The 12076-nt window shown below is 42.5% G+C and overlaps 1 long non-coding RNA gene across 2 annotated transcripts; it reads left to right on the top strand.

The window, feature by feature from the left end:
* Nucleotides 1-7211: 7211 nt before the first annotated feature.
* LOC105357958 (uncharacterized) lies at nucleotides 7212-10505 on the top strand. 2 transcript variants are annotated; one of them, XR_013659105.1, is made up of 6 exons: nucleotides 7212-7916; nucleotides 8039-8154; nucleotides 9393-9460; nucleotides 9540-9617; nucleotides 9941-10025; nucleotides 10153-10504. It is a non-coding gene; the product is annotated as an uncharacterized LOC105357958 (long non-coding RNA). The 2 variants fall into 2 exon arrangements; XR_002874206.2 differs by having other exon boundaries at nucleotides 9540-10025; nucleotides 10153-10505.
* Nucleotides 10506-12076: the final 1571 nt, after the last annotated feature.

The raw sequence follows: 12076 nt of genomic DNA, 5'->3' as shown, positions 1-12076 counted from the left end.
TGCTCTGCTCTGCTCTGCATGCCTCTCTGGTTGTGGTTTCCTCTGACTTAAATACCTGGCAGGTGTTGATCAAGATCATTGGCCACACCTTCCAGGTGAGCAGAATGAAAGGGGATGCAGCAAAACAGCAAAACAGCAGCAGCCAGACATAACATCGATCGATAGATATAGATATATATAAATAATAGCTGACAAAATTCCTCTGGACCAACACACCTCGTTTTTAATTTACTGTTAGTTTCAACCAAGTTAGAGAGCAAAAACAGACTGATTAGTAAAATTTCCCAGGTTCCAAAAAATCAAGTGAGTAATGTGAAACAAAGCAGTGGAAGATGGTCATTTCCTTTTTTTTATTCATTCTTTTCAAGTGTTCCAGGAAAACTTGAGAGAGAAAACAGAGTTTAAAACGGAGAATGTGGAGAAAACTGAACATATCGGAGCGGAAAATAACGAGCGTGGTGGGGCAATTCATCACAGAGGAAGAGTTGTTTGTGAGTTTCTGTGCCAGCCGAGGTCAAGGACAAGCCTGACTCATGCTAGCTCCTGGACAAGGAAGGAGTGGGCAACCAGCATTAGCGATCTCTCTAACACTTTATCAGAAGACACCGCATTCTTAAACAACTCTTATTGCATGGAGGAGGACATTAAAGTGTATTTGAATAATTCTTCAAAGATAAATGTCCGCCTACAAACTCAATTTACTGCTAAAAAAAAACCTTGCAGTGATTTTTTTTTTTATTTCACTGAAATTTCAGAAGACTTTAATTTTTCTCTCTTATTAGATCTAAAGAGCTTATAAAGATCCATAACTGCCCCATTCAACTTTTTGACAGCTCTACTTATTTCTAAGCTTTACTTCATAGTAGTTAACTGCTTATCAGCAAAAATATCTACACAACACATGAAAAAGGGAAAAATCATAGACAGAGGGATTTCTGTTACATAAGTACACATCACTACAACTTCTGACTGACATCTTGGGGTTAATCTTCTAAAACCTGGCACAGAATGGGAGTTTAGTAAACAATGTCCTATTAGAGAAGAACATCAGCAGTACTCTGAGCTGATTCAGACAGAAATGGGCTGATCTCCCCATGGACTCCAAGGACTATAGTGGGCAGGGGCAAACTTACTGGATGGAAAGGAGCTGGCACTGCATTTGGCTTGTTGGAAGCATGACTACTTCCTTACCAGCTTTTGGGATGATGATGAAGTTGCACATGTGCTCATTCATATCCCCCCACAAGTTAACAAAGAGCAGGAAACAATCCAAGGGGGGCAGAATGTGAATGATTAGGCATGTGCGTGTCTAGTTTATATTTTTCTCCAGCCCCCCACATGGTTTATCAATTTCCTTCTTTCTTTGTGCTCAAACTGTTAGCTTCTCTCTAAGGTTCTGTCAGTTTTTTTTTTTTTTTTTTGCCGTTTCTCTTTTTCTTGCTTCTAAAATAATCATCATCTTCTTCTCTCTGTGTTTCCCCTTACTTAACCTTTATTTTTAATCTTTCTGTACTTTTCTCTTTACTATTTTCTCCTTCCTGTTATAGTCTGAGGAGGCATGCTGAAGTCTGGGCCACTCTCATTAACCTTATCATGAAGCCACCCCCCAGCTGGACTCCCACTTCTGTGTAGCTTTGAAGAGCTGTGCCAGTACATACACACTGCACCATTAAGCTGCAGAAACGAGTGCTGAAAGGGAGAAAGGTTCAGCCAGGAGACACAGTAGATTCATCAAACATCTAAGCCACAAAGGGATGGGAGTGAGAGATAACAAAGAGGGAATGAACTTTGAAAGTACTCTACTTCATCTGATTTAACAAAAAATTCTGGTTTGATCAGGTTTTGTGTAACACCCCACAGGAACAAACCCATGTAGATTTTTGGGGCAGAGTAGCTACGATGGGGCTCAGCCTAAAGGCCCGTTCACACCGTTTAACGCCTCGTGACTAAACAAAGGGCACCAATGTGAGTGTGCACACTGACGCGATAAACGCCACGCGTAAAAGGGTCATTTTTTAAAAAATGCCTCGGGTTCGTTTTTTTGGTTTGACGCGCCGCCTCAAAAACTATACGACCAATGAGAACGGCGCTTTTGCACACGTGTCTGGAGCTTCTGAAGTTACAGTAAAACACAACTTGGGGGTGCTCAAACACAAAACTGCCTTTCTGAGCACACATACCAGCGAAGAAGATAGACGCCAAGTAGCGTCTACACTGCCGCGAAGAAATAAGGACGGACATTCTAAAACATCCCCGAAAACGCTCATGATACATTTTCAGCTCTTGTACCAGTCGATAAAACTCCCCATGTTCTTCTCTTCTCGTAACTATGGGATGTACCCAAAATCGGCATCTTTCATCATTCAACAGAACAATAATTTCTTCATCGCTGGAACTGGAGCTAGAGCTACTGGTGCTTGAAATATTCATGTTTTCTTTGTTTGATTCTGACAATCGCGTAAATACTTGCTCTCTTCTTCTGAGTGAAAAGCGACTTTAAGAAGCGTAAAGTTGCGCAGCGCCACCTTGTGTACAGGAGTATTTCTGTTTTACATTAAGCGCCATCTAATGTCAGGGAATGAAATTGCATGTTCGCTCGGCTCATCGTCAGCGCAAAATCGCCTGGGTGTGAACACAAAAAACGTGGCGAAAAATCATACAACCTTCTTTTACTGGGGGGTCCGCGAAGGGGGGGTCTAAGGGCAGGGATTTCCAGTTTAGTTTAGTCTGTTTAGTTAGTTCAATTTAGTATTTTCCTATTGAATTCTATGTATTCAGAATCCTTTGATTTTATGTTTAACGTTTTCAATTGCCTATACAAAGTCCATCGAGACGACTGTTGTTGTGAATACGGGCGACAGTGGCTCAGGTGGTTGAGCGGGTCGTCCAATGACCGAAGGGTTGGCGGTTCGATCCCCGCTCCCACCAGCCAAAAAATGTCGTTGTGTCCTTGGGCAAGACACTTCACCCTCCTTGCCTCCAGTGTGGCTCCACTGGTGTGTGAATGTGCATGAATGCTCCCAGTGATGGTCAGAGGGGCCGTAGGCGCGAAATGGCAGCCACGCCTCTGTCAGTCTGCCCCAGGGCAGCTGTGGCTACAACCGTAGCTTACCATCACCAAGTATGAATGAGGAGTGAATGAATAATGGACACACTGTAAGCGCTTTGAGTGTCTTGAAAAGCGCAGATAAATCCAATCCATTATTATTATTATTAATATGGGCTATACAAATAACATTGAATTGAATTGAACTGGAGACGCAATGAATTAATAATTGATTTCATATCAGTAAACCTTTTGACAAGGATGACTGACTAGCTTGTGGAATTTTAGTCTTTGTCCAGTAACTGCCAGGAGCAAAGCGGGATTCAGTGTCTTGGCCATGGACACTTCGGCACATGGACGGGTAGGGTTGGAACAGAACAGAAGTTGACTGCTCCACCTCGGCCACACCATAATAGAGTCATATCACTGCGCGAAACGAGCCAGAATCCTTAATATCTGTTGTGGATACTTTCTTAAATATCTAAAGAATCTGGACCTGTCATGATTTGAATTTGTTGTCTTGTTTTTGGTCCTTGTTCTGTCTTGTTTCTGTTTCCTGTTTTATTTTGAAAGTCTCCTGTCTTGTCTGTTTTCTTGAGTTTTACTTCCTTTGGTCCCCATCAGCCCTGATCGTGTCCACCTGTGTCTTGTCTGCCCTGTCTGTATTTAAGTCTTGTCTCTGCCTTCCTCCTGTGTTGGTCCATTACCCCTGTTATAGTGTTCATGCCTTGTTCCTTGTCCCTCGCCATGCCACAGTAAGTTTTAGTTTTGTTTTGTCATCCTGCTCTGCAGCGCTTTTTGTTTCTATTAAACCCCTTGCCCTTGAACCGTGTGCCTCCGCCTCTGCATTTGGGTCCAACCGGCTTTCGAGCCACCTCACCGTGACAGGACCATTTCTAATGCATATCCAGACATGCAGCATATCTGAAGATATCCGGGCAAAAGATACTGGTTGTGTCTTATTTTGGTCATATCCAAGTTACGAATATGACCTGAACTGAAATCTGGGAATATCTGGAGTAAAGATACTGAAGAAGGTAAATATCATGTAGTATCTGTAGTGTATACTTATCTAAGTGTTGAGGCATTTCTGGTGCATATCCAGACATGCAGCATATCTGAAGGTATCTGGGCAGAAGATACTGGTTGTGTCTTATTTTGGTCATATCCAAGTTACGAATATGACCTGAACTGAAATCTGGGAATATCTGGAGTAAAGATACTGAAGAAGGTAAATATCCTGTAGTATCTGTAGTGTATACTTATCTAAGTGTTGAGGTAGTTCTGGTGCATATCCAGACAGGCAGCATATCTGAAGGTATCCGGGCAGAAGATACTGGTTGTGTCTTATTTTGGTCATATCCAAGTTACGAATATGACCTGAACTGAAATCTGGGAATATCTGGAGTAAAGATACTGAAGAAGGTAAATATCCTGTAGTATCTGTAGTGTATACTTATCTAAGTGTTGAGGCATTTCTGGTGCATATCCAGACAGGCAGCATATCTGAAGGTATCTGGGCAGAAGATACTGGTTGTGTCTTATTTTGGTCATATCCAAGTTACGAATATGACCTGAACTGAAATCTGGGAATATCTGGAGTAAAGATACTGAAGAAGGTAAATATCCTGTAGTATCTGTAGTGTATACTTATCTAAGTGTTGAGGCATTTCTGGTGCATATCCAGACAGGCAGCATATCTGAAGGTATCCGGGCAGAAGATACTGGTTGTGTCTTATTTTGGTCATATCCAAGTTTCGAATATGACCTGAAGTCAAATCTGGAAATATCTGGAGTAAAGATACTGAAGAAGGTAAACATCCTGTAGTATCTGTAGTGTATACTTATCTAAGTGTTGAGGTATTTCTGGTGCATATCCTCCGCAGTTACCATTGCCGCTGTAGGTACCATAACCGTTCGGCCTGGAACTTCCCTTCGGGGTCCTTTGACTAGTGCTGACGTCACATTATGCGATTGGCTTTGTGTTGGTCTGATGACGTGTCAGACAGTGATTGGTCTGGACAATTTACGATACTATCTATCTATTTACCAAGGCTGTGTCCCACCAAGGTGGGGTAGCCTAGACAGGGCACACAATTTTAACTCCCTCCTTCTCTTCCCCAAACCCTCCGCCTTCAGTGTGTGCGTGTGTGTGTGCGTTGGTGTGTGTGTGTGACACTGGTTAAAGGCCTGGTCTAAGCCACACCACACTGCACCAGGGTCAGCTGCACACTCCAGTGTGGGCACCTCCACAGCAGGGCCTCAGCCAAGGCTGGTTTCCCCTTGCCGCTTCATCCCAAGACCAGACCTCTACCACACCCATCCATTCATTCATACACAAACTCTCTCCACCCATCCCTGTCCTGAGCAGCCTCTCTCCCCTGCATCACAGTCATCCCTCTTGCATTCAGCGCTCTCCTTACACCCTCCGTCCATCCCATTCGTGGTCTTCCTCTCATTCTCACTCCACTCCCATCAGATTCATATACCCTTTTCACCAAACGCTCCCTTTCCATTCTTTCAACATGTCCAAACCATCCCAGTGCCTTTTGCTCTGCTCTATCAGCCAACTCTCACATCACACCAGTTCTCTCTCGGATAACTTCATTCCTCATACGATCCATAGGCGTCACACCACACATACTCCTCAAACATCTCATCTCAACTACATTCAGCTTCCTCTTTTCCGCCACTTTCAGACTCTGTTTCAGCCCCATATAACGCTGCAGGCACCACCACACCCTCATAGAATCTCCGTTTCGCATGCTTTTCCAGTGATCTACAATCAATCACTCTCTTCATCCCCCCCCCCATATCTTTCGTACTTCATTCATTCTAAACTCTACCTCTTCCCCTATTCCACCATCCACACAGACACACGACCCCAAATACTGAAAACACTCTACCTCTTCCAACAACTCCCCATTTAATGCCACATTCAATCTACGTTCACCCTTTAACCTCGTACACCTCATCACCTTACTCTTTCCCTTATTCACCAATTTACGATACTAATATTAATAATATTAATGAATAATATTATGACGTTTGTTGTAAACGAACAGAGCTGCGAGATAGTATTCGAAAGGTGCCTTTATTATTGTTATGATTATTATTGAATTCATGTTCTCTTATAGTTCTTTTAATCTGTGCACCCATTGCTTTATCATTGACAGAACGGACCCGGAAGGGCAACATTTAGCCGTGCTGACAAAAATTTCAGCCACGGCTGAACTTAAACTGGAGTAACGAGCGGATTGTGACAACATGTCTTTATAAAAATGACAAAGAATATTGTCATACACAATTTATGGGGGAAAACTCCTTTAGGTTACAAAAGGGAACATGAAATGAAAATACGTAGAGCCCAAGCAGATGTCAACGCTACGTAGTTTGTCCAAATGGGGTTACCGTAGTGTGACGTTATACTCAGTCGAAAGGACCCCGAACGGAAGTTCCAGGCCGAAAGGTTATGGTACCTACACCATATTTTGTGATTTTTGCAAAGGCGATACTGCATTAGGACATGTATTGTCTCTGGTGCCTTGCCTAGCAATTTATGTGCACAAGATACTTCAAAAGCACATATATTTGAGAGTTTGCTCTGCACTTATATTTTCCCACAAATGTTTAAAAACAGGTGTGAAAAGTATTGACAAGTCAACCCAAGTTTGATTAAGATATACAGTAATCTCCTCATTGCTTCATCAAAGGTAATAAATACAATGGCACTTCGGGCATACAACAAATTTTGTCATTTTCAACAGCCAATTTCTTCCTGAGCATGTATCAAGTGGCAGGAAAGTCTTTTGTGTTGTTTTGTAAAACAGTATCTCATATTATACCAAAAAAAAACCCATAAGAAACCTTTTAAAAAACTTTAGGATCGTTTTTGGTAAGAAATCAATGATAACTGCTGCTCTGTTTAGTGTTTTCAGGGAGTGGGTGAAGAAAGTTTATTTTTTTTAACTTTATTGTTCAAAATGTAGGTACAGCCAGGAGAGCAAACATTTTACATGCATTTTACACAAAAACATTCAGGTTTCCACAACTTTCATACAAACATACAGCTTTCTTAAGGCTTTCAGAGATTTAACTGAGATACATTTCAATTTGTTTGATTAACACGGGGGGGGGGGGGGGGGGGGTAGAAAATGAATAGAATTAGCATTTATGAATATACAATTTGCCAAATATAATAATAACATTAATTATTAGTTTTTATTTGAGTCCAAGTTTTTATTATAAAACCCAAAAATTATATATTCAAATTTCAGAGTGAAGTTTGGGTGAATATGATTACTGATAAATTGTAAACACTTCTTCCAAAAAAATTCGAATTTCAGTACAATTCCAAAAAAGATGGTTAATTGCTTTTGGATGTTCTTTGCAAAAGGGACAGTTAGGATCAATTTTTTAATGTATTTTAGCATGAATTGATTAGTGGGGAAAATTTTGTGAATGATTTTAAAAGAAACTTCTTTCATTTTTTATTTTATTTATCATAGATTTTTGGGTCACACTCCAGCCCTTTCTCCAAATGCTGCCGGGAACAAAACGTCTTCAGTAGTTTCGAAGCCGCAAAATAACACGAGGAGAACGAACGGCCGTGGCGTTTTACCCGAGCTCCAGTAAAGTGAAATTTGCTGTCGAGTTACAGCGCTCCGCGCCGCCATGACGCAATCTGTTTGAAAACAATGACGGCACGGAGCGTTAGGTCCGAAGATGAAGACGGAAAAAAAGAATAAAAGTTGACCGTAGGAGACATGGACACCCTCTAGAAAGCGAGGCCGACCACGTCCTCACAGCGAAAAGACCTCAGAGGATCCGGGGGTTGGCGGCAGTGACCCGGCCGAGCGGATAAGTTCAGGTAAAACTTTTGATCTAATGGGCATGTTATATTCGGGGCTTGGAGGCTACGGGGTTATATTTAACCAATTCTGGGGGCTATTTTAAATAGCAAAAATAAACCACATCCTTCTATTTTTTCAGGAAAAGAGTCTTCATCTGAAGCGATTGAAACATAATCACAGAGGCTGGACGACGTGGAAAAAACCAAGAAGAAGCTACAAGAACACCGGATACGACCCCCCCCCCTCGAATTTTCCGTACGTATCTTCCGTGTGTAAAAATATTTTGTGCTGAAAAACTTTGCTTTTGTATAAAACTTCAAGTAACCCAGAAACATCATGTCATCACCTAACGGACAAACGTCGAGCAGCGACTTTAACGCGGTAAACAGCAGAGGATGTGACCGTACAGATTAAATGAAGTGCGTGGAGGGGATGGGGGCTTGGGGGGTGGAATCCGCGGCACACGTCTGTGCAGAACCGGGGCCTGTGATCCGTATGGATCATGGATCATCCGCGCAGCCTAGTAGCTTCTCCTGGGATTCGGTGTCAGACCGTAAAACCTCATCACCCGTGAACCGCATCACCTGCGGGACGTCATCACCGCGGACCCACACTTTATTTATTTATTTGAAGTTACAGAGGACTCATATGGTGTGTGATTTGAACTATAAACATATTCATCTTTGCTAATTATTGTGTATTCTCGTGCGGTCATGGACAAATGTTGGAGACCCTGGGCACTATGTCAATTAGGTTTCTTTTAGGTTCTACGTGTTGGGCGGCCGCGGCGTCACTCCTCCCGATTCCCCCGCTGGAGCGGCAGACGTCGTCCCCCACCGCCGTGGGGCCTGTGTAGCGCGGGCAGCAAGGAGACACGCCGGGGGTCCACCGGCAGCTGCGCCCGAACCGGCTGCACAGGGTCCGAACGTCGGCTCCCCTCTCGCTAAGGGCGCCGGAGGAGGGAAAGGAGAGGCGAGGAGCCTGCGGGGCGAGGGTGGAGCGCAGGCGCCCCGATGTCTCTACACTTCTGTCAAAAGTAGCAGGAAAATACACGTCTAAATGCGCTACGAGCTCTCCATGGGAGCGTGAATTCAGCGCGACAGGAAACATCGTCACCCCGTTAAGATCCTCCCTGATAGCTGACACGGTTATCATGTTGGTGTTACGGTCACGTAACACGAAGACGGACGAATAAAAGCAGCAGCACGATTCACTAAAGCAGCCAAACAGACAAACACGTGTTCACTTTTTTTTTTGCACTTTAAAAAAGGTTGTTCATGTTTAGCCTATGTTGGACCTTTCCTGCGAGGACTTTTCTCTTTCTGACCGTGGTCGGAAAACGTTGGCGGATCTTCCTTTCCTAAAGCTAAATGCGTTCTTGAGTTTGCCACTCGGCCACTGGGGGGTTTTGTGTTGGGCAGGTGCCTGTATTCTAGAACATTGGCCAGAACAGCAATGTTACTGTAACCTAACAGACTTGTTCTTTCTTTCAGATTCTTGTCCATCACAAACACAAGAACCTCGGAGAGCAGCTCCAGTGGAAGGTCCGGGCAGATGATAAGTATGTTTCTTCCTCACTATCGTTTTAGGAAACTTGACAAGAACTCCAGTCAGTTATAAAATATTGTCTTTTTTTTTAGCTTCAGAACACCACAATGAGGAGATGACGGCAGCAGTGAAAGATGTGCAACCAAATTGGAGTTTCCACCAAGTTAGAAGTAAGCACATGAAGTTGGATTTACACAACTCGCCATAAGTTAGAGATAATGTGAGAGACTCAATGTCAATAATCAGTGTTACTTTCTTTTCAGAGATTTTTTGAATAGGATTGCAATTGTATTAGTGTGATAGACAGCTCATTTAGTGTTTCCATGTCTTAAGACCAAATACTAAGTTACAATAACGATATAGCATTGACAATGGATAATTAAGATAAGCCACTGTGACAGTCTGCATGGCACATTTTGAATATTCCACTTTGGAAACATGTTTGCAATATGTTGACCTCATCTTCTGTACATTTCATATTTCCATCGACTAGGAGCTTGCAATCAAGCTATTGACAGTCTCAAGTGCAAAGAGAGAGAATGGAGATAGAAGCAAGGAGGACCAGTCAGCATGATCAGGTGAGTTGTCCTATTTGTGACCTTGTTTCATTGACTCAGGTCGTGCATGGTCCAGTTGAACTGTGTATGTGTGTGTATGTTGTTTCCTCTAATTAAAATAATATTTTCCTTTCCTGTTGGTCCACAGCTCTTCAAAAAGAGGGTCAAAATTGCTGAGAAGATTCTCAATCAAGAGGATCTGTCATAAATAAAAAGAGCCAATGCAAACTATGTCAGCGACGAGGAAAGTGACGAGGACAAACCATCTTATTATCAAGCCTCGCCAAAGTGGCGCTCCACTAGGCTAACCATGGTGATGCTGAAATGCCATAAAGCCTGGGATGAAAACTGGAGGAGTGGAATTGAGCCAAAATTACGCATGAGACACTCAGCTGGCATTACTGAAGGAAACCCACCACCAGTCAAGAGCTGCTATCTGGCAGAAGAGAAAAAAAGGATGCATGTTTGTTTGTGGTTTTTGACTTATTTATTTATTATGTAATAAAATATTTTTGAGTAATACCGGTTTTCTGTTACCTTCTGGCCATATGTTCCAAATCCTAACTTCAGATATGACTGGTATACGGACATCAGATATCAACAGATATGACATGGATAGAATCTGGAAATATCCTGACCTTGGATATCACTAGTGACGCATCTCATATATGGAGAGAATCTCATCTCCAGATTCTATCAGAATAAAAGTGTCCCATACTCGGAGTTGATATGCTCAGGACATGAACTTAGAAACAGTCATGTCCGGAGAGTATCCACCATAGATATCACCAGATATGGGGTATTTCTGAGGATATCCAGACAAATATATGTCCTGATTCTGGGGGCTTTCGCGCAGTGTATTTTGGGATGGACTTCTCTGAATGGATTCAAACACTGAGCTAACCTACAGATTACAGACCCCCAACAACACAAATGAAACACAAATGTTTTCTCTTTTTTAGATCTAGAGGTTTTTTACAGTCTCCTTTCATGCCGATAGTTGAGAGATGTCATTGAGCATCGTCATGGTAATGAGGCCAGGGTGAGAGAATCACACCGTTTTTTTTTAACGAGGTGAGAACTCCTTATGACTGTTCTAAAACACTCACTAAACAAAGAACTAATTACTGTGTGAATTTCTGAATGAGCTCTCCCTACTTTTATTCATAAAATGCATAAAATGTTACTGTTGTTTGTTCCTTTTTTTCCTCTCTCAGCTCAAAGAGAGAATTATATTTTGGCACATTGGAAAGAAAAATATCAATGAAACGTGCACACACTGTGGATGACCATGGAAATGACTGTATTGTATTCAGATTGGCTCTTTGTCTTGGTGATTCCAGCCACAGGTGAAAGTTACTCCGGGCATAACAATCATTTAACATGGTAATGGGTCACACACTGAGCTTGTTAGCTATGCACTGCTTTCATTAACATACAAATTCAATTCAATTTAATGGCTTAAAAAAACAAGAAGAAAAGAAAACAAGTCTTTTGTGTGAGAGTGTTCCTGCTTCATCCTCTTCTTCTTCTTCTTAGTGAGTGAGAGAGGGTCAAAGCTATGGTGACTTTCCCAGTTTCTGGCTCCTTGATGGATGTGTTATGGTCTTTTACAGGACCTGACCTCAGCCAGACATTGCTGCGTGGGGAGAATGAAAATGATCTGAACTTTCAGTTCTCGGTCCTCTGTCAATGCATCTGTCTCAGTGGCAGCTTGAAAGAGGACTGCACAAGCTTATGGGAAAATGTGTCCATGCTGTGTTGACTGACGGCCAAACATAAGAGTAGCGTACAGTGTGTGTTTTCAGTAGCTGTGGTGTAACAGGCACATCACCGTTCCCGATGTGTTCTACAGCCAATGCTCTTATCAAGGGAGTTGATAATTAGCGGCGGGCATTGTGTCTGAGGAGATGAATACCAAGAGCATTAAAGGGCTGATGAGATAAGAGGGTGCTTTGTACTCACATCGATGGTCCAGAAACAATGTTTGGCACCACGGTAACAACTTCAATTTAAACGTTTGCATATTTGACAATTAACACGTTAGACATCCTCAGATTCGCCCCTGAATA

This window comes from Oryzias latipes, chromosome 11 (assembly GCF_053564925.1).
Source record: "Oryzias latipes strain Hd-rR chromosome 11, Olatipes_Hd-rR_3.1".
Taxonomy (NCBI): Eukaryota; Metazoa; Chordata; class Actinopteri; order Beloniformes; family Adrianichthyidae; genus Oryzias; species Oryzias latipes.
Note: the sequence above shows the minus strand (reverse complement) of the source record. Positions and strands in the feature narration are given on the sequence as shown.